The sequence below is a fragment of the Larus michahellis genome, chromosome 1 (genome assembly GCF_964199755.1).
Source record: "Larus michahellis chromosome 1, bLarMic1.1, whole genome shotgun sequence".
NCBI classification, from domain to species: Eukaryota; Metazoa; Chordata; class Aves; order Charadriiformes; family Laridae; genus Larus; species Larus michahellis.
The window spans coordinates 189,477,949-189,499,719 of NC_133896.1; the positions used below are offsets into that span (position 1 = coordinate 189,477,949).

Genomic DNA, 21,771 nt, shown 5'->3' on the forward strand with positions numbered 1-21,771 from the left:
TTTTTTTTGGTTCCTGCACAGTAAGTTTTTCACATTACAGCCTATAGCACATAGCTCTCCATTCCTCTAATGGAGAAATTCATCTAGTCCTGCTCAGCTAGAAGGACAATGGCCAATTAAAGAGAGAGCTCTTCAGGAAGGACTAGAGATTTATGAAGAGAAAGGCTGGTCCAGGTGTGTGGTCTGGGCATGCCTAGTTGGCCCTGCCTGTCCACCTAAAGCAGGCGGCCAGAGAAAATCAGCTCCTACCCAACTTTTCAAGTCACTAGGAAGACTCCAGTGCCCTTGTATGCTCAAGCTGACATTTCCTCAGCAGTGCATGTCCAAAGATATATAAAAATGAAATTTTAGTGCATTAATTAACCAAGAACGGCTAAATATATAGCTCCAAGGCTGTACCTGCTAAGTCAGCACAAGTCCACTGTCTTCCATAGGCTGGTTAACTCGCCTGAGCCAGCATTACAGCCTGTAACATTACAGACTACCTCCAATTTCCTGACCTTTTCGGTCGGCGTGATAATGTTAACATAAACTTCAAGGAACTGTCATTTCTCTTTTTGAAAACCCTTTTTCTCCTCAGACTGCAGGATCCTGAATCACAAGGAAAAGAAGGCAGATTTCTTAATTGCCTATAAGAAAATGACACCTGAGGCCAGCCTGATGCATGCAGGGATATCTTCTGATATATCCAAAGGGGAGTATTTTATTCCGAGGGACGATAAATTACAAGTTTAGCCTAATAAAACTAAACCATTGCTTTTAGCTATGCTCTTCTTAAACTTAAAAGAAAAAGCTTGGAACAGGCTTCTCTTTTAAATAAGTACTAGTAACATTTAGACTGCTTTCCACAACTATGGCGTCATCGTCCGTCACTCTTAAGGAGCTCCCTAACACCAATAAATTCATGCCTGGGTTAAGCCTGTTTGGCGGACAATAATGGTTTTGCCTCGTTTTACAGAACTGGAGTACACCATGGGTTAAACCACTTGCAAGGGAACTCATGTCAAAACAACAAACTGCAAAATGCAAGCAAAGGCTGCTGAGCTCCACTAACCCCTGTTTACATGTTATCAGCATCTCTGCAAAAACCCTAAACACACATACTCCTGAATGACAGTATTAAATGAGCGGTGATCAGGCAGAGAGCTAAGACATAAATAAACCTCATTAGGGAAAGTTAGAGTGACAATCAGATGTGTATCGGCTGCTCTTGTACCAGCCCAAAGTATGTTCTTGCCCCATGGTAAAGAAAACCCAAAGCATTTTGCTTTCTTTTACTGGGGAGTAATGGGATCATATCTCGCCCTATAGACATGTGTTTGTTGAAATACATTCAGCAATGGTAGCTGTTTGCCACTATAGCAATGTAAGCACCACCTTATAGGTTGTTTCCTTTTTAAAAAATAAATTTAATTGAAACAGCTCACTTCTTAGTATAATTTCATCACCTTTGTTTAAACTCATTTTTAAGCGGTTGACCTTAAATTCAGATCAACCCCAAAATAAAAGGCCTCTGGCAGAGAAGTTTGTACTGCGTTTCACATAAAGGAAGGAACATGTAAGCCAACAATGGCAAAACAGAGCTCAACAGGATGTCCTTGCTTTGAAAATTTCATCCCTAATGTGCACTGATGCACTTTTATCTACAGTCATCTTTTTTAAGGGATCCAATCTTAAAAAGCCTTCCTCTTACAAGCAGCCTGACAAGCTCATTGGAAAAGCCCGTGAATATAAAGATATCTTATGAGCAGAGGTTGGAAGATGGGGCATTTATGTATTACGAGCTTGGTCTATAAGCACAGCAGTACACATCTGATTTATCTTAACTCCTACGCTAAGAGCAGCCAAATAAATGGGGGGCAGCCAAATAGCAGGCAGATAAATGGGGGATTGACACCCCCACACCAGCACGTCTCAAGTGCAGAATTCCTCCCGCAGGGTCCAACCCCGGACAGCTTTATTCGCATCAAAAGCGGTACTTTGCACCAAGGCGAAGAGGGCATCTTGTGAAGGGAGGCACATCACCCCGCGAGCACGGCTGCCAGAAATCAGGTTCACGTGGGAGCGCCGAGCGACCTCGACTGAGATCCACGCTTTCGGGGATTAGGGCCAGCGAGCGATGCACTAAAGCCAGCCCTGCCAGCCCCACAGGCCAAATGTACTACGTCCTGCCTAAAAGCCTTCATGGCTGCCTGGGTCCATTTAAAATAAAAGAAGTAAGCATAACAACCACTTTTTCCTTTATAAGGGAAAGCAAGCAATCTCTCCAGGTCAATTCTGAACGACAGAGAAAAATCTCCTTTTACCCGAATGCGAGCAGCACCGCCAGACTTCCCTCCGGTTCTCTCCCCATTACTTACAGCATATAAAAAGGGCAATTTAACTGAAGAAGTTTATATTTAGGGCTTTTTTCAGCACTGTTTCCAGAAAATAGCAGATGTCGATTAACGATCTTTAGATATTAGATCATAAACCACACTCATTTCAAACACTGCAACTGGAGTGATTATTTGTATATCATTAAGCAACATCCTCAGAGCAAGCTCAGTATATTTCCTCATTGTTTCATCTGAAAACAAAAATATCAGATAACACTTTATTTTATATTTTTAGATTTACAGAATATCGGCAAAGTTCTTACCTTCGCTTCATTCCCCCTTCTCAGCAAAGCAATATATAAGCACAGCATCATTACAGAGTGCAACATTTCTTCAGCTTCACGACACACGGACACAAAGCAGATGACATTTGTCCGCACCGAGATACCGGATGAGCATTAAAACTGAATCTTATGAGTTTCCTTCTTCACAGTTACACAGCATGCTGGTCCCCCATGAGAGGAATAATCTATTTTGAACTCCAGAAATAGAATCAGATTGTTTATTTCCAAGTGAAGATACATGGGTTTGAATTAGACTAGTGTGGGTATACCTGGGTTTACATATATTTAGTAATATAGCAATTCTCTGTATTTTCAAACGCATAGAATGTGTATATATATATGCAAAATATATATATATGGAGTCTTACATGCACTTATATATATATGCATGCCCACCTATCTATCTGTATATATGCCTATCTATGCATAGATATCTATAATTGCTTACACATATAATAGTATGTGTTAAATAATACAATATATATATTAGGACATACACAGATACAAAGCAGAATTCATCTTATAACATGAATTCATATTCAGTTTTATCTAAATGTCTACTGGAAATATTAGCTAGGCCTCTAATGCACTAGGACTACACTTTTAAAAAATTAATTACATAATATATGCTGAGAAATGCCCAGATACGTGATAGATAAATTAGTTTCATTTGAACACATGTAGTGTATGAAAGAAATTAATTCAATAAACATTGTGGCTCTCATCCCGCAAAAGCATATGTGAGTCCCAGTGAGTTCAGTTGTAATAACTAAAATTATTCATGGGAAAAAGTGTTTGCAGATCAAGGCTATATATGCCATTTGGTTGTTACATTATGCTAATTTTGCATCTACTATTTCACCATAAAATCTGACAAGGCAGAGTCATTTACAAGACATAAATATAGAGAATTGAATTACAGAGAGTCCTCTACATACATAACAAGATCAATTATTAATTAACATTCGGAGACGAAGATATGTTGCCGTAGAGAAATTATTTAAGGGCATCTATTGACAACGCTGGCCATGGGGTGGGGCCCTCTCTGTTCGCTCCATATGGGCCACCCACCGTGATATAAACACGGCACCCCAGGAACAGCCATGCCCCGGGTACAACCTAGGCATTTCCAGTTACCGCAAAGGGGACCCCCCCCTTCCCTGTGTCCCCCCATCATTGTTACAGCAAGTTACTGTAGCTGGAACAAGGCAAACCCACGCATCACGTTGGCCTGTTCAAAGGAAGGTATTAGCTCATCCCCTGACTGCTGCTGTAATTCAGGTAGAGAATTACCTTTCTGCCGACCAGATCCTGCGCTGATGTAGTTAGCAGAGCTCTGCTGGCATTAATGGAGCCGGACAGATTTACCTCGGTGACAGCCCCATCTCCTACGCTCAAATCAGATCCAGACCAACAGTAACCCGGCACATCGGACGCATCGGGTAGACCTCCGCTCAGCTGACTTAGATAATCTAAACAATTGGGATTGATTTTGAGCACGCTATCTAGGCTTTCTCAGCAGCATCTTCTCCCTTTTCAGGACCTCCAAGGGGTAATTCATCCCACGTAGCACATCATCACGGGTTCATCTCACCAAACTGTGGACACCTCCCTCTGAGCTAGTCACTCCTCGCTCCCTTCACTGTTAACAGTGGGAAACACTTTTAGGGTGCGATGAATCTGATTTATTTTGCATGTCTATTTAAAGCTGAGATGAGTCCTGTCCTAGAAATGCCTGCTTGTCTCCGTTGACTATGCAGGGTGACTAGCTCACATGTGGGTGATGAAAGTCATCTCACCTATATGACAGCTTCATTAGCAACACTGCTTACACCGAGCAAAATAAAACACAAGTACCAAATGTTAACTAAAACCAACAATTTTGAACAGAATAATAGTAGCATAATTAGAGACACAGATCTTAATGCAAGGCAACATTGGTACTTTCCTTCTCTCTGCCTTCTGGCCAGAGTTTTGGGGGTATAGGATTGCACAGGAGCAAGGAACAATTCCAAACACCAGCAAAACTTGCTCTGTATCCTGTCTTCAACAGTCTTGGCTGGAGGAAATTTTTCAAAGGACTCCAAAAAAACCAATTTCTGATAATCTTCCCTCCACAGGCAAAGTTTTTCTGACCCCTAAGTAGTCTGAAATTAGCTCCAACCGTGAAGCATAAAAATTAACATGCCTCTACTAATGTGTTTTCACTGTTACAACTCTGGAACACAAATCTATGGAAACCTCAACCTTACTTGAATCTAGACAGCCAAGATATTAACTAAACAACATTTTGAAGCAGTGAGTGCCCCAGTCTTATGCAGAAGAATTTCCTTTAAATTAGCATTAAGTCAATTATTTAGGTTTGCCATATCCCAATCTGAGACTTTGTGCCTGAATTACACGGAGGGAAATGAAGACAGGGTGAAGTAGAGGAAATTGTTTTCCATAACGCTGTCTCCACAACCTTAAGTAGCCCATAGGAGACACAGGTGACCTGGTCTGCAGGCAAACAGGACATCTCCACCTCCATGTGACTGGCTTCATTTGGGCAAACAAAACCGTGTCCCTTAAAAGCCTTGAACCATATTTTCCATGCAGCTGTCCCTTATTCCCTTTCCGTGTTTGTGGGTACCATAGGAATAATGCACTTTCCAAGGTGGATAATAAAAACTACAAAAGAAATCAGCTCCAGATGGGTTACAAAATTGATGCCTTGCCCACCACCTTGCAGGCATTAAGATCAGAAAGCTTTCTCAAGAAAGAGGAGGTTAGGATAGATGAAGGAGAACACAGTGGGAAATACCAATGAAATGTAAGCAGAAATGCCATTAATAAATCACAGGCCCAGCACATAACTCCGCACGGTAATTCCCAAAAAGACAGTCCTAATCGATAATATATACATAACTCCTCTGAATCTGCTAATTTGTTTTTGAACAGTATGGAACCACTCCCTAATTTTAAAGCGCCGTCCAATGCCTCTTCGTACTATGTAAAGTACACGATTTGGACATGTTGACTTCCCTAATTAGTCTATAAATAGTTGACTTTTACCCACTACTTTGGTAAGTGTGATAATTGCTGGGGAAAGGCCAAAGCATTTATGGTCAATCAGATGATGAGAAAAGGAATATGGCCCTTTCAGTGAGTAAAATGTAAGGTATTCTGTGGCAAGGCAGAAGCTATTAGCAGGATCAATATTTCTCCTAGTACCTTAATAAATCATTATATCAAAGAACAGTTGCAGGATGAAGAAAACCTCATTCTACCAACGACGATGCTTCCAAATCAGCAAATAAAACACCATTTAAATTACAAAGACCTAATTGGTGTACAAAGGCAAATGGCAAGCACAGAATACATCCCTCTGATGCTAGGCATGTAAGCATTTTGAATCATTAGTGAAGGAAGAAAAGCAGAAAGACAAAGAAACAGTTATGCTAAGAGCTCCGCATGCATAATTTGCAAATTGGTAAATATGTATGAACCCACCATGCTGTAGCTGACTGATGACACCGTGTTTGGTGTAGATATCATAGGTGGCAGAAACAGAAAAGCACCTGGAAAACAGGATTGCCTCTGGTGTCTTTACTCTTGTACTGGAAGGAATCCCCTTGCTACTATTTGCACGGAGGCTTTTTCCTCCTGTTCTCCTTGGGAAACTAAGAGAAAGCTAAGATTTGTAAACATCGGAGTGGGGGAAGGGAAGAAATATTCTAATGGCTACTTTCAAGCACGGGAACTTCTCTCAGCAGATGCTGCACACCACTGCTTACCCAATACAACCACCATCACACGTACCCATGTAGCTCTCTTGGCCACAAGACCAAGAAGGACACTCTAAACAGAGCTAATTGGAGTTCTGTCCAAGTAAGGATCGAAGGACCATGATCACGTACACGTCCCGCACAGTAGGTAACCCTCCTAGAACACATACATGGCTGTGAGAAGAAGATAAGGCATGCCAAACTACGTCATATGGTGTTGCAAACCTCCACGTTGCTATGGAGCACACTAGTGCACAGCGTGTGAGCAGCCACCACCACCTTTGTGGGAAATACCAACTCATAACACTTTTGATTTATAGTGTCACTTTTCAATCTAATAGAGAAAAGATGAAACCTAGTGGGGAAAGAGTCACTAGAGTAATAACCGCATGAGTTCCCATCAGGGGAAAAATGTAATATACTGTTGTAACCAGTATCGGGGTTTTTTCTTTGGTTTGAATAGTCTGGATTTAGCTCTTTACTGAAGAGTTACAGAAAAGCAAATGCTCCTCAGTTGTTTAGTCACTACTTTTTATCCCTGTCACAGCCTTGGAAGCTTGTTCCTAATTTATTCAGAGGCAAGAATTGTTGACTTTGTGAAAGAAAGTCAATTGTGGAAGGAATTTCATTGTAGAAGTCAAAGTGGGTACTCTTTGGTTCTCTAGTTCATATATCATACGATACTAATTCCATATAGCTGACACTTTGGAAGATCAAGTGTCATGTGGCTGGAAAGCTGACATCTCAATAAAGTAAACAACGCCTGAAGAGGATGGGAGTAGGTGCATCCTGTTGCTATGTGCTAGCTCCTCTCCCCACTCCGAGCCAGCAGAAGATCTTACCCACCTGTCAAAATTCTCTGGAAAGGACGAGTTTTGGCCATGTTGACCTTACAAGGTGCTGGCCATATGCGTTTCCACCATATGTCTGGATCTTTGAGTTAAATGCATACATAAAAATGAACAATGCCCAAATGTTTCATGCTCTGAACTCTCTATATAGATGTATTTATTTTCTCAAAGTGTAATTTATTCCAAAAAGTAAAGCAGATCAGTCTCTCCATAAGTCACACCTTGAATCAGTTTGTTGGCTGATCCTTCTGTTGTAGAAAACATATCGATCCTGCTTTACAGAGCACAATATGCCAACTTTAGTAGTAAGGGAACTGCTGTAGTTTATATACTTAACTGCCCATAGGCCTCCCAAGGGTTCTCCCTCTCTTCCCGGGGAGATTAGGTATTCTTCCCCGCATCTGATGCTCACTAACACATATCAACATAATATCTCTGCTAGCATTCAAGGACTATTTGAAAGAATAATTGGAAATACTCTTTTGCCTGCATCCCAAAGTATTACTTTTTGTTTGGCATGTATCAACTTTGTAGACTGTAAATCACTCGGGGCAGCGACTATTTCTTTATGTCTTTAGCGGCCTGAAGGCATTACCAGCTTTATTTGTCAAATTATAAGCAGCAGAGGGGATCACTGTGAGCATGACCCAAACTTCAGTGATCATGTCCGATGGGATCACAGGGGGAAGGCTAATGGAATACGTGCGCCCTTTCAGTTCTATTATCAAAAACCTCTTTTTTTCTCAGTGCAGTAAAAAGATGCACTAACTCTTCAAACAAATAACCAAGAGCTATTGGGATGGTAGTAAATGGATTCAGCAAAGATTGAGGATTTTCTTATTCTAGTCAGCCTAAACAATTAATTAACAGCCTCCTTGTCTGTCATTAATTTTGTTGCCATAGTAGCCTCTATAAATGGTTTCTAACAAACAAGGAAGATTTATCTTTCTCACTCTAAATCGATCAGAAAACGAATGATTTCACATTCATTTTTGTTTCATTATGACAGGTAAAGCACAGTGAATCATTACAACAGGGCCTTCTGAGAAGGATAAGGTGTCAGTTATCTTAAAAAGCAATCTTAAAAAGCAGACCCAGAGATTAAAAGGGAAGTGCCACTTCTATGCAAACGAAAATACTGGCTCCAAAAGGAATATTAAAAAATGGCAACAATTTATAAATAATAAAGAGAAAAAAGTGTCTAGATTTTTTTTTAACTCAAATTAATTGAGCATATTTTGCTTGGATATAAATTCTTCCATGCATTATTTTTTCCTCAAAATACACAGCTGGTGAGAGACCACAACGAAAAACACTGTAAGAGAATTTCCTAAAGAACAGAGTTAAAATGAATTAGTTGAAACAGAAGAATTTTTCATCCACTTTAGGTTGCTTGGATTGTAAAGAGAACAGCAGCCCACAAGGGAGGTGGGAGGGGGAGGTACACGTCTGCAAACTAAATGCAGAATAAGTTCTGGCCATCATCATGTGCTAAGGGTTTGGACATGTTTAGAGAAGTACAGGCTGCAACCTGCAAATCGGATCAATATGTTTCTTGCCTGATAAATTCCAGGAGGGAGATAACGGGTCCATTATTGGAAAAGATTGTTGTTGCCTTTCTTCTAGAGGACAAGGTGACAGATTGTCTTAAAGCAGCTCTTTGCTTCTTCACAAAACCACGCTTTGAAAATGAAAGTCATTTCAAACCTTGTCCAATCCATAATCTCTCTCAGTTGGAGTGGGGAGCAGGGAAGAGTTAGAGCGTGGCAACGTAGCCAAAGTACTCAGACTTCCTTGATTAAGAAGCTAGTAGTAATCCCAGGTACAAAATGCTCTAGTTGCGTTGTTCAACTCTTTCCACCAAGGAAAACAAACACGAAGGCAATGGGACTTATGTTCCCCATTACATTAGTCATTTTCTGCAGTCAAACCCAACTGTCTTTGAATATTTTCTTACACTATTCATACTGAAAGTAATTGGCACAGCTACAGACCATAGCACAGCTAAATCCTATTGAGATCAAATTGTTTTGTTCTTTACCTCACCTCTTGAAAGACCTAAAGGGCAAGTTTTTGGCCACCTCCTATACTGTCCAAGGAATATGAACACCGAAGTGCCGGGAAGATCACGCAACCATGAAAGCTGTGTTGCCACAAATACAGAATGACATCAAGAACGTGCAAAATTCCTCATTTTTTGGTAAAAACGTTTCCAACAGTTTACACGTTCACTTTTTTATTGTTCAATTTCAGGCTCATAGGGCAGTTTCTCTCCCGGGACAGAGTCCTGTAAGCTACCAAACTTTGAAGATAAAACAGGTAGAAACAAAGGGACTAGGGAGCAGGGATTACCGTCTGTGATAACAGCCCTGAAGTGAGGGATATAAAACCCTAGGTGTTGGCTAGCAGACCAGGGCCTTGTTCTTGACCCAAGTTGGGTGGGAGTACTGATCTTCTTGAGGGTAGGAAGGCTCTACAGAGGGATCTGGACAGGCTGGCTTGATAGGCAGAGGCCAATGGTATGAGGTTCAACAAGGCCAAGTGCTGAGTCCTGCACTTGGGTCACAACAACCTCATACAACGCTACAGGCTTGGGGAAGGGTGGCTGGAGAGCTGCCTGGCATAAAAGGACCTGGGGGTGTTGGTCAACAGGCAGCTGAATATGAGCCAGCAGTGGGCCCACAGTGGGGCTAGCAGGACTAGGGAAGTGATCGTCACCCTGAACTCAGCACTGGTGAGGCCCCACCTCGAATACTGTGTTCAGTTTTGGGTCCCTCACTACCAGAAAGACATTGAGTGCTGGGGAGTGTCCAAAGAAGAGCAACAAAGCTGGTGAGGGGTCTGGAGCAAAAGTCTTATGAGGATCAGCTGAGGGAACTGGGGTTGTTTAGGCTGGAAAGAAGGAGGCTCAGGGAGACCTTATCGCTCTCTACAACTACCTGACAGAAGGCAGTAGCGAGGTGGGGGTCAGTCTCTTCTCCCAAGTAACAGGTGATAGGACAAGAGGAAACAGCCTGAACTTGTAACAGGGGAGGTTTACATTGGATATGAGGAAAAATTTCTTCCCCAAAAGGGTTGTCAAGCATTGGAACAGGCTGCCCAGTGAAGTGCCTGAGTCACCATCCCTGGAGGTGTTTAAAAGACGTGTAGATGTGGCACTTAGGGACCTGGTCTAGTGGTGAACTTGGCAGTGCTAGGTTAATGATTCCACTGGATGATCTTAAAGCACTTTTCCAACCTAAATGATTCCATGATTCCCCCCTCCACCACGTCCCCTCTGCTGCCTCAGTTCAAGCATTTGCCTGGCCATACCTAAAACCTTACTGGGGTCATTAAAAAAAAAAATTAAAAAATGCTTCTTTTAACATGAATCATTTCTCAGATCCAATTTGGAAAGAATTTGCTGAGCCACTAAGCGCAGCCGAAGGGTAGGTAACCTCTAGTGATGAGTGTGGAAATGAGAGCTTGAAGGCAGTATGCTCTGAGATCAGATCTGTATAATACAGTATCAAAATAATATAAAAATGCAGCCTAAGAGCAAAGAGCAGGTATGATTTTCATTCTCTCTGGTTATTTTTAATGGAACATCTGCCTGTCCATCTATTACACCTTTAGTAGCAGAGCTGAGGCAGAAGCAAATTTGAACCCACTTTCCAGACAGCGTAAAAGCTGAAGAGAAGTCACAAGAGTTAATTTCATTACTAGAAGTTTAATGAAAACCAGCAGCTGGATGGCAAAGCAGCACGCAAATTGGTGCCTACGGAGAGGAAGGCAGGCAGAGCAGCCTGGGAAAAGCCAATGGGCAGGTGTGGGCAGACCTGCTGGCTGGCATGGATGTGCCTCCAAAACATGGCTTGACCCTTGCCTGGAGGGATATCAGGGGGATATGGGAAACTGAGATGGGAGTTTTAGCAGACAGGGGACATTAATCTGTTAAAAGAGGCTTCTCCGCTGCTCACAGAGCAATTTGTTTCCAGGGATCTGTTGTGCTTTAAGTGTAGGGCAAAGCCTACCGCAGTACGTGTCTGCTTGGTCTGGGTGTTGACACCAGCCTGCTGGGCCCGCACTGAGCAAATTTAGGATTGTTCTGCTCAGAGTTGGAGGCAACTGGAAGCCACGTAAACGGACTAGCAGTGCCGAGGCCAAGTTAACTGCACTGAGTCAGAGCTAATAAACACTGCCAATCATGGCAATTTATTAGCTTGTTCTCAGCAACGTGCTAACTGTGCTACACAGCTTCTGGTTGGCTTGGAAATCGGTCAGAGGGAACTCCTTTCGACCAGTAGAGAGCTGTGTAGATGTAAACCCTCATCCGTATGTCTGTGGACTCTCAGTGAGCACCTGAATCCTGGTGAACCAAAGTATAAAGCAACCATTTCAAACTTTTTGGGAAATTCTGCAAGAAGGAGTACAGAAGGAGAACTAGGGGAATGAGGAATGGACTCTGGACCAAGGCCGTAGGCTGCTGAGTTACAGATCTCTACTGGAAGTGCCAGGCGAAAAGCCTGTAGCCTGGAGAGCCTGGGATTGCAAAGCAGAGTCTAGGTTGGATCTAGGCTCCATAGTCTTAAGCACCTCATGCACTCAGTGGTGAGACTGTCATCAGTCCAGTGAATGGTCAGCACATGCAGTGAAACCTCTTCATAGAAGCAAACAAAATGCTGCCACAAAGGACACCCATGTAGACTTGTTTTTTTTATTATAACTTAAAGACCTTAAAATAGCATGCTGCATTTGGCTATCAAACATTGACTTTTTTCTGAAAGCCTGTCCTATGGCACTGCAAGCTGCCTGCTGGCTGTACAGCTCTTGACAGAGAGAAACTTCCCAACGGAAATCTCAACTCACTTGAACCTACAGAAGGAGCTACAGAGGTGGAAAAATCAAAGATGCATTAATGGAGGAAGAATCACGGGACTGACCATTATAAAATCGGGAGGCAAAGGTCTCCAGCATTAAAGGGGTAAGCTCCTGGAGGGATTATAGAAAGATCAGAGGCTCAAAATGCCCCATGCCCCAGAACAAGAGGACAATGAGCTCTTTCTGTATATCTACACTTCATTGGGACCAGATAGTGCATTTGATTGATCTCACTCATGTGTGACTGACATGAGAACCTGACAGCAACTGGTCTGCAGAACCTTGGCCAGGATTTTGGAGACATTGCTGAAAAGCTCACACACACCAAAAAAAAACCCAACAAACCCAAAACACAAAAAAAACCAGCACAAAAAAGAAGTAATATTGACAATGGTATTAGAGCTCATCGCAGAAGATACTGTTTTTAACTTGTTACTCTGTAATCATCCCCTTTCCCTTCTCCCCTTGTTTCTTTGCCACCTCAAAACAGTAAAAAGGCTGTGTGAGAAGAGAAAAATAAAATATAAGAACAGTTGGGATGTTTTCATGGAGTGAAAGAAACATAGAACATTGTGATTAACTGCTTAAGTGAATTGGTGGCCTTCAAACATTAAAAGAACAGCATTATGAAGAAATTAAGTCTCCTCTAAGCAAAACACATGATGTCAGTCAATTTTATGAACAAGGTGCCATATTTCAGACTCAGCCCTCTCCTGGATTTACCACATGACTTTTGCTTTCAAGATCCTTGGTCCCTCTGAAACATTTTTCTTTATTCTCTTTGATGCTGGTTCCTTGTTATTACTTAGATCAAGCTGAGGCTGTAAGAATAGGGACATCTGTGTGTTACCTGTCAAGTACTGCCATAACTGTCTTCAATTGCTCTTGTAAGTCTAGTGCCTCTGTCGAATCCCGTATTATGAAAATTGTACACTGTCTTTCAAAGCCCCTCCTCTAGTCTATGTAACATTGCAATGTACTTTTGGTAGGGGGATGTAAAAGGAAGAAAACCTTCCCAAGAAAGCCACTAAGTGCGATAGTAAGAATACCACTATTAGCAATAGTGAGAAGGAAATAGTTGGTTTGCTACTCAACGGGAGGAAAGGCCATTTGAAGCATCAGCTGGGATCAGAAAGCGACAACAGTTAACAGTGAAGACAAACGAGTAGAAATCCAGGCCATAATAGGAAAAAGTAGATTAGAGAGAACTGAGAAAAGTTTCTGGTTTTTTTTCAAATTGGCTGGATCTTATGAGTTTCAGCCTAGAATACTGAGCTGCTGGCCATTATGTTTGAGAGGTGAGGTCAGAAACAGCCAACTCAGCAAACACTCAACAGGAAATAACCAAATAGGTTTAATCTTTCCAAGAAGGATCTGAGGTTATCCAGTGGATCACAATCTTCAACAGAGTCACTGTCACATATGTATGACTGTCAGACTGGAAATATAAAGGAGAATGTTATCGACAGGACACACCAGGGAATTCTCCTTTATTACTTCACTTTGGATTGACTTCAACCATAACCTTGGGTGCAGTGACGGATGCCACATTTTATGAAGGATGTGACCGATTGACAGTGAGTACTCTAGAAAACATGACAAAAAATTGAAGGAATAAATTGTTGTTTAAAGTAAAGAAGAGAAGACTTGGGGAAACTTGACAAAAGACTCTGAAAATATTAAAGATGGTTGCAAGGAAAAAGGGAATAATCCATTCTTGTTCACTGCAGGTAAGACAGAAGTAACGTGCAGGCTAAGAATGGAAAAAAAATATTTTCTGATGGTACAGAAAATCAGGATTTGGAATGAATTGCCAAGAGAACCTCCAACAATGGAGGCCCTCAGAAATGGGTCATCCACAGCTCTGATGGGAAGAGTGTCAGCACAGCTGATGCAGCTGCAAGGCCCTCAAGCTACTTGCTAATTTTCTATGATTCTAGGAAAAAAAAACTGTGGCTAGTTAGCAGGAGAATAAATTTTTGAGTTCTAGGATATTTGGGGCACTAGTATGTATTATGTTTTCCTTAGTTAATTTTTAACGGTGTTCTGAAAGCTCAAAGTTAAAGAGTGGCTTGACCCAAGATATTCTTTCATCTTTCTACTTTCATTTTTGCTGTTTGAGCAAACTGCCTGGTCATGCTTTCCTCTGATTCTTACAAAGCCTCTTGAACACAATATTCAGTGGCTTTTTTTTTTTTTTTTTTTCCCCCAAATGTGGCATCAATGACATTAGGTAAGAACACGTTATTTCCCGAATGGTTGCCTACAGCATTATTGGATCATTTCTTCTATGGAGTCACCTAAGTCATATTAATGTTGATGTCAATTTCTTTAAGTTTTGCTTTTTGTTTTTCACTTGTGGCATCTAATAATCAATTTCTCTCTATATTTTCCCTTTTCTGATGTGATAATTGACCATAGCAATCTGAGTCCATCTGGAGCAGTATATCTCAGGACTCTCGGTCCCGAAGTGCTGTGTGTGCTACACTTAAGCCTAGAAAGAAAGCTGAAACTTTAACAAATTATAGGTTTTGCCTTACTATTACTTATGATATTGAGTGAAATTTGCTGGGTTTTGAGTTCTGAAGATGAACAAAGGTTGCTCCTGAATTAAGCTGGTGTCAAAGAGGTTTTACGAGGCTGAAAACAAAAAGAGCTGAATAATCATCACAGGCAGCTTCTAATGGTGATAGCATCACAAATATATGAATTGCAGGACCAAACTCACCATCATTCTTCTCTCATGTACACAAATCCAAAAAAAGTCCTTTAATGTTTACTGTTTGAACTGGTGGCCTCTCCACATATTTTAGCTAAAAAGCAGGAGAGAAAGGACATAAACCTGCCAACATTGTGCTCGGCTTTGGTAGAAAAAAGAAAAGATTTTTTTGTAACTGTTTGTTTTGGCTGGCACTTGGCCATCTGAATGCTCCTTGATTTTTTTTAGGTAACAAGCTCTGCAAGTTTCATTGCTGTTTCTGGAGACTTGGAGAGTAGTAGTGACAATGGATTTCTCCTCTCAACTGGAGAAGACGTTTGAGCTGCCTTTCAGAAGTGAAATCAATTCAAATCTTTCTGTCTAAGGCAACAGACTCTCACTGGAGCTGCAGCTTATGACTTTTATCTTGTTGTGACACCTGCTTTGGTCAAGTGGATTACTGATTACTCTTCCTGGAAGGTGTCAATACTGATGATGCTCAGTTGAGCAGCTGTCCTCCCTCTTCTATTATTATTATTCATGATGTGATTGATTCTTCTGAGGGCCTCAGTGATAGAAAACTTAGCAGTTCTTTGCTGTCTTTCTTTTAAAGGGACCTGAATGGACAATTATTGCTTCTGAAACGTGCTACAGCCACCATTTCACCTCATCAGTTGTTCAGATATCTCTGTGCAGCCAGACTGTGGGCAATGAAAAGGTGCAGGATGTGCCATTATCCATATGCTGAGAGCTATCAGTTGTACACTTATTGTCTCTCCAACAACGTCATTCATTACCTAGTATCATACTGAGAAGAGTTTAAAGGATAATAGAGAGAAGACACTAGTAGTGATTACATCTAGACTAAGCTAAGGTAAGCTACGGATTGGAGTCATTTTAATTGAGGGTATACCTCCATAATTAATTATCGAGCTTCTAATTCTGGGCTTATTTTACTTAATTTGTATCCATCTGGAAGTCATGTTGACTATAGTCAGCTTCTTAACACTGACACTTGAGTCAAGAAGTTAACAACACACGGAGGGATACAGGTATATGGAAGGAAGACAGAAAAAAGAGGTTTTAGAATGGGACTTTTAGGATCTGCACATGCTTATCCTGAAAAATAGATAAACAAATGAAATAAACTACAACATAAAATCATTTTTCCTTCTAATATTTGAACAGATTACATAAAAAAAAGTTCTGTTCAACTGTTGTCTATCTTCACTATAAATAAGACACCAAATGGCCTCCTATGGAGCAAATAAAGCATTACCTGCTCTAGGTGACCCTGCTCTGGCAGGGCAGTTGGACTAGATGATCTCCAGAGATCCCTTCCAACCCCTACCATTCTGTGATTCTGTGATTCTGTGATAACTTGGATTTTAGAAATACCTCCAAGTCTTGTGCAGCTCTGGAAGAAACTACAAGGGGTGGCACTGAAATCTTCCTCACTGGAAGATTAGATAAACATCTCTCACAGATTATCTAGACATCTTTGCTCTTGTTGGTAACGCAGGCAAATGAGCCAAACGATCTTTGGTGTCCCTAAGGTGTTTTCGATTGTTGATACTGAAGATCTCCCTTCTTCTTCCATAATGTCCCAGGAGTTAAAATCAGCAAAGATGATCAACTACTTGCCACTTTGGAACAGAAGATGATGGGCACTGAAGTGAGAATGGTAAAAAGCCTTGTTCTTGATCTGAGTCTATGAACACTTTATGTAGTTTGCAGCGGTGTCTCAACTGCTTTCCCATTCCTCTGCGAAGCAGCTATGATAAAACCACAGGAGAGCAGCTCTGCAGCGAGGGACCTGAGAGTCCCGGTGGACAACAAGTTGACCATGAGCCAGCAATGCGCCCTTGTGGCCAAGAAGGTATCCTGGGGTGCATTCAAAAGAGCGTGGCCAGCAGGTCAAAGGAGGTCATCCACTCCCCCTCCACCCTGGTGAGGCCACATCTGGAGTACTGTGTCCAGTTCTGGGCTCCCCAGTTCAAGAAAGGCAAGGAACTACTGCAGAGAGTCCAGCAGAGGGCTACAAACATAATCAAGGGAATGGAGCACCTCTCTTAGGAGGAAAGGCTGAGAGACCTGGGTCTGTTCAGCCTGGAGAAGAGAAGACTGAGGGTAGCATCTCATCAATGCTTATCAATATCTAAAGGACAGGTGTCAAGAGGATGGGACCAGACTCTTTTCAGTGGTGCCTGGCGACAGGACAAGGGGAAACAGGCACAAACTGGAACACAGGAAATTCCATCTCAACATGAGGAAAAACTTTACTTTGAGGGTGGCAGAGCACTGGAACAGGCTGCCCAGAGAAGTGGCGGAGTCTCCTTCTCTGGAGATATTCAAAACCCACCTGGACGCATTCCTGTGCAACCTGCTCTAGGTGGCCCTGCTCTGGCAGGGTAGTTTGACTAGATGATCTCTGACGGTCCCTTCCAACCCCTACCATTTTGTGATTCTGCGGGAGATATTTAAGGACGCTTCTGGTCTGTTCCTCCAGTAGAGGAAACACTTGCCACCATTCCTAGGAATTCCTTGGGAACGGCTCAAAACATAAAAGCCAATGGAAGGTCCATCTGCTGTCTGGGTTGGTTGGTTTGTTTTCCCTGCCTCCATCTTGCAGAACTCTTGCTCTGGCCACAGCTCTTATTCAGGTAAGAAAATTGTCATTTTATTCTTTCTAATAATCACCTGCTCCATGACTTGCTGTGGGCAATAAAAGAACAGAGCTGGCTGGTCACAGACCCTCTGAATCATCATTCAAAAATAAAAAATGCATATATGTGTTTAAGTCAGCTTGCACATACACCCCATCGTTTGGACACAATAGTCTTTACAAACTCACAGTCTTCTTTTAATTTCTGTTCTAATAAAATGCAACCGCCCTTCCATGGCAGCTCTGTGAGATTTACTTCCCCCATCCTCCCATTTTATTCTGCCACATTTCCTTAGAGCATCTAGCTTATAGATTTTCTCCAGTTACCAGGCTATTTGGCTTCGATCTATTCAATAATTCAAATATATGCATCAAATGCACACATGGCACATTTCCAGGTAGTGACATTCCCTTTCCTTTTTTGCCTTTTCATAGCCAGGTCATTTGCATATAAGTTGTGCAAAGATAACATGCTCGTGTTTGCCTCCGCGGTTATGGTTTGTGCCTCAGCTCCCCCCGCTTCCCCTTTGCAGACCTCCACACGTCACGTGCGAGCATCCACTTCATCGCCCTCGCATCCCCGTGAGCAAAGCCTGATGGCATCGAGGGTTTGGCCTCTCTGGCAGCACGGCTTTAAGGCAGGCCTGTGTATCTAATACAGCAGCAGCAGGGCTCTCCAGGTCCACCTGCAGCGCTGGTATGGAGATCAAAGTTACAGTTGCCATGCTTACGTGCTCCCGTGGCAAAGTGCTCTCCCTAGCCTCTTCCCCTCCTTCCTCCTTCCCGACCATGCCTTTTGACAGATTGGTGTTTTTCCAGTTGTGTTTTCATTACTGAAGAAGCTGCAAGACGATGGAGTAGCACGTCCTTCACCAAACCCCACCCAGGAGCAAGCCCCTGCCGATCGTGTGCCCAGGAGGCTGTAACAGGAGGACAGGGCAGAGATGGGGCTTCCCATCCCACGGGGCAGCCATGAACTGTTTTCACTGCCTTTATTTTTCTCTGCTCCCCCTAAAACCAAGACACTTGTTCCACCGTAGGGGTGCCAAGGGCAAAGGTTTGAGGAGACCCCGAGAGGCATTTGGAGAGATGCCTCATTTAGTGACCCCAATAGAAAAAATTAAGAAACTCCAGCAATAAATGAATGAAACTCCAACAAAGCAAGAATAAGTAACAAAGGTATCAGGGAAAGGGAGACTTCTCTGGAGAACGGGCGAGGGATCGTAGGCAGGAAATAAAAGACAGATTAAGAAAACAAGAACTGTACAAGAGGAGGAGATACTTATGAGAAAAAAAAAATACATTAAATGTGCAGCGAAAGACACGGGATAAATGGAAAAAGCTGACCTGGATTAAATGAATTATTTGGCTAGACCAGTATCCTGTTTTCCTTCAATGTCAATACCAGATGGTACAGAGAAGTGGTACAAGAGATACCTACACAGCTGCAAAAGAAGCTTTACCCAAACCCCAGGCCGAGGACCAGTGAGTTCAGCCTTCAGCCAGGCAACTGCTGTGTAATCACTTTATAACTGTGTAAAATGAAAAATATATCTGTGATGGCATTCTTATTGATGCAAATATCTGTTTCCTGCAAGGGTTCAATGCAAAACCTTTTCATAATACCTTGGGGCAATGCTTTCCAAGGGAAAATTACACGTCGGATCTCCTTTTCAGTAGAAATGTCTTTCCTTTTAATTTAATCGGTTTACCTTTGCTTCTGCATTATAATGAAGGTGCAGCATAGCCATATCCAAACTAATTTATGCCACCTAGTATACATATATCTAATACGTACATATATAAAATTAATATAATATTTATCTTCTTTTTAAATGACACAATACTAGTTTGTATGTATGTCACAAAGCCATTATTCTTCAGGAATCTGACTTGTGAACAAGGAAACTTTTAAAACGTGTTTTAGACAAATGACTTGCCTAAGCTTTCTCTGCGTAGCAGGTGTCGGCTGCGTGTGTACCAAATTCTCTAGGACACAGGCCCAACCCCACTTTGCTTTGTCAAATTTAGCAGTAGCTCTTGGAAGTCTTTGGTGAGTCGTGATTCGAACAACGCTCATAGACAGGTCTGGAAAGGAAGACTTTATAAAGCAGCTGCTGCTGCTAGTAAAGGATTTATAACCCAAATGCCAACACATGCAACAAGTTTTCTCCCTTTATCCTAAATGCCTTTCCGTGTTTGCACTTCTTTCTCCCCCTGCCAACCCCCGCCCCGCCAAAGAAAAACACAAATTTTGCCCTAAGGGATATCAACATTAAAGAAAGAAATAGCGCAGTCGTAAAGCTTTAGCATGACACAGATCATTCAACAGTTGTGCAATTACTCTGAAAAGCTACTTATTTTTGAACACAGAGCTTTCACTCAACACAGGCCCGAGGCATCCCGATCAGATCTGTATCTGCAGTATCTCAACTAGTCTAATCTAGGGCTTTTGCTCATTACGGAAGCTGTAGCCTTGTGTGAGGTTCACATCTAGGTTCAAAGAGCTTCTAAGGGATTTTGGAGCGGGGTTGGCTTTAAAAGGTATTACCAAATCATAATAATTTCCAAGAATGAATTAAAAGGTGTTTTCGATACCACTCATCCCCTAAATCCACCTGGTTTTCTTTTTGTTTAAGGTTTACAAGCCACTTTCCCTGCAGAATTCCTACAGGCTAATGGAACAGTAAGTGACTACACGGAGGCAACAAGGAAAGCAATAATACCCAAAGTGCTCTCAGGTAAACCAACCGATTGAAATAGAGCATATTTCAAACATCAACATTTTTGAGAATCATTATTTAGGGCCGGATACAACTCCCACAGACCCCAAGCGTGATCCGATAGCAGGGTATGACCACCTAGACGAAAAAGTTGATTCGCATTGGTTTTTCTGAGCAAATTTCTATAAAAATGCTGTTCAGTACTACCTTTGAAAGCAGTAAGGAATCTAATTTTTCTCTGTTATATAGCTGCGTATAAAAACATATTGAAATGCAGGGGAGTGTTTTCTACCCTCTAAATCATTGTGATCACAGGCCACAGCGATTATAACACACTCGTTCTGGTGGACAAGGACATAGCATTAGTTACAGGCTCTTCACCACTTCTTGATGACACTACAGGGGTTAAGCCATTATTTTTCTGCTCTTTTTATAGTCTCTTAAATATCAACTTTTTTTTTTCTTTTTTAATTTTCTTAAACTTTCTATGAACCTGAGCTGCTCCTGACCCAAAAGCCCCAGTAATTCCACTGACCCTTTTCTAAGCGAGCTCCTTGAAACGTCCACCGCTATAGCTGTGGGACAGCCGCTCACACATTAGCAACCTGGGTGGGAGGAATTGATTGCAGGGCCTTTTAGGGTAATGCAGTTTCAACACACGCTGAAAGGCATAGCGGTGCGGTGAGAATGACTTACAGGCCCAATTCCTTTCTGCAGTTCAACTCTATAAACTGCAGTAATTCACTTCAAAGGAAAGACGCATGGGTTACTCTCCATTCATACAACAGTAGCAGAACAGAGTCACGTCCTCAATATTTTGCAAGAAACAAAAATAATTTTTCACGCTTGCTCCAGAATAAAATTGAATTTTAATTTGCTTTGCGTGCATTTGAGATTAAAAAAAGATAGCAAGTCAGCACAGGAGCCTACATGCTGAAATAGTGCGAATGCAATAAGAGTTTACAGACCTGTAGGAAGCAAGGTAACTTCTCAGCGTCCCCATCATGGTATTTCCAAAGGAACGTTACCAATTGTCATGGCCAACCCTGCAAGAACCAGAAAGAATAGTTAAAGCTAGAGGGTTTCCAAAGGAAAAGGAAATAAGATCAGCTGTCTCCTTGGATACACAATGCTAAAAGTCAGTGTAGAATTGGTTTAGAGGATGTTAAACATTTTAAACTATGGAAGCAGCAAGATCGTTAACAATTATTTAAATATAACAAAGTCCAAGTTAAATAAAATACAAAATGGTAAGTTGTTTTTAAAGAGACGTTATTGAAAACAGTCTTGATAAAAATGCAATGAATATGTGGGACTGGATTGGAAAGAAAAGAAAAAAGAGAGAATACTGCACCAATTTATATTCCCTTTGAACTGTCTGTAATACAGACCTTAAAGTGCATTTTCAAACATATAGCATATCAAAGAAGCAGACATTTATTTCTAGCCATGGCACTTCTAGGCTTTTGGTAAATGAAACCAGAAATAGTCTAGTGGAAGTGTGCTGTGTGATAAAGCACATACTGATGGGTTCTGCCCAACATC

The 21,771-nt window shown here is 41.8% G+C and overlaps 1 protein-coding gene across 14 annotated transcripts in view; it reads right to left on the reverse strand.

Annotated features, from left to right (window-relative positions):
* Window positions 1-21,771, reverse strand: part of ENOX1 (ecto-NOX disulfide-thiol exchanger 1) — a 383,990-nt gene that overhangs the window by 246,445 nt on the left and 115,774 nt on the right. For 13 of the 14 annotated variants that reach the window (XM_074564894.1, XM_074565012.1, XM_074565005.1 and 10 more), the window contains one exon: window positions 21,195-21,272. The gene's annotated coding sequence lies outside the window, so the exon portion shown is untranslated. Of the gene's footprint in view, window positions 1-3,955; window positions 4,307-21,194; window positions 21,273-21,771 lie in introns of those variants that run through there. The other variant, XM_074564987.1, reaches the window with a different exon arrangement.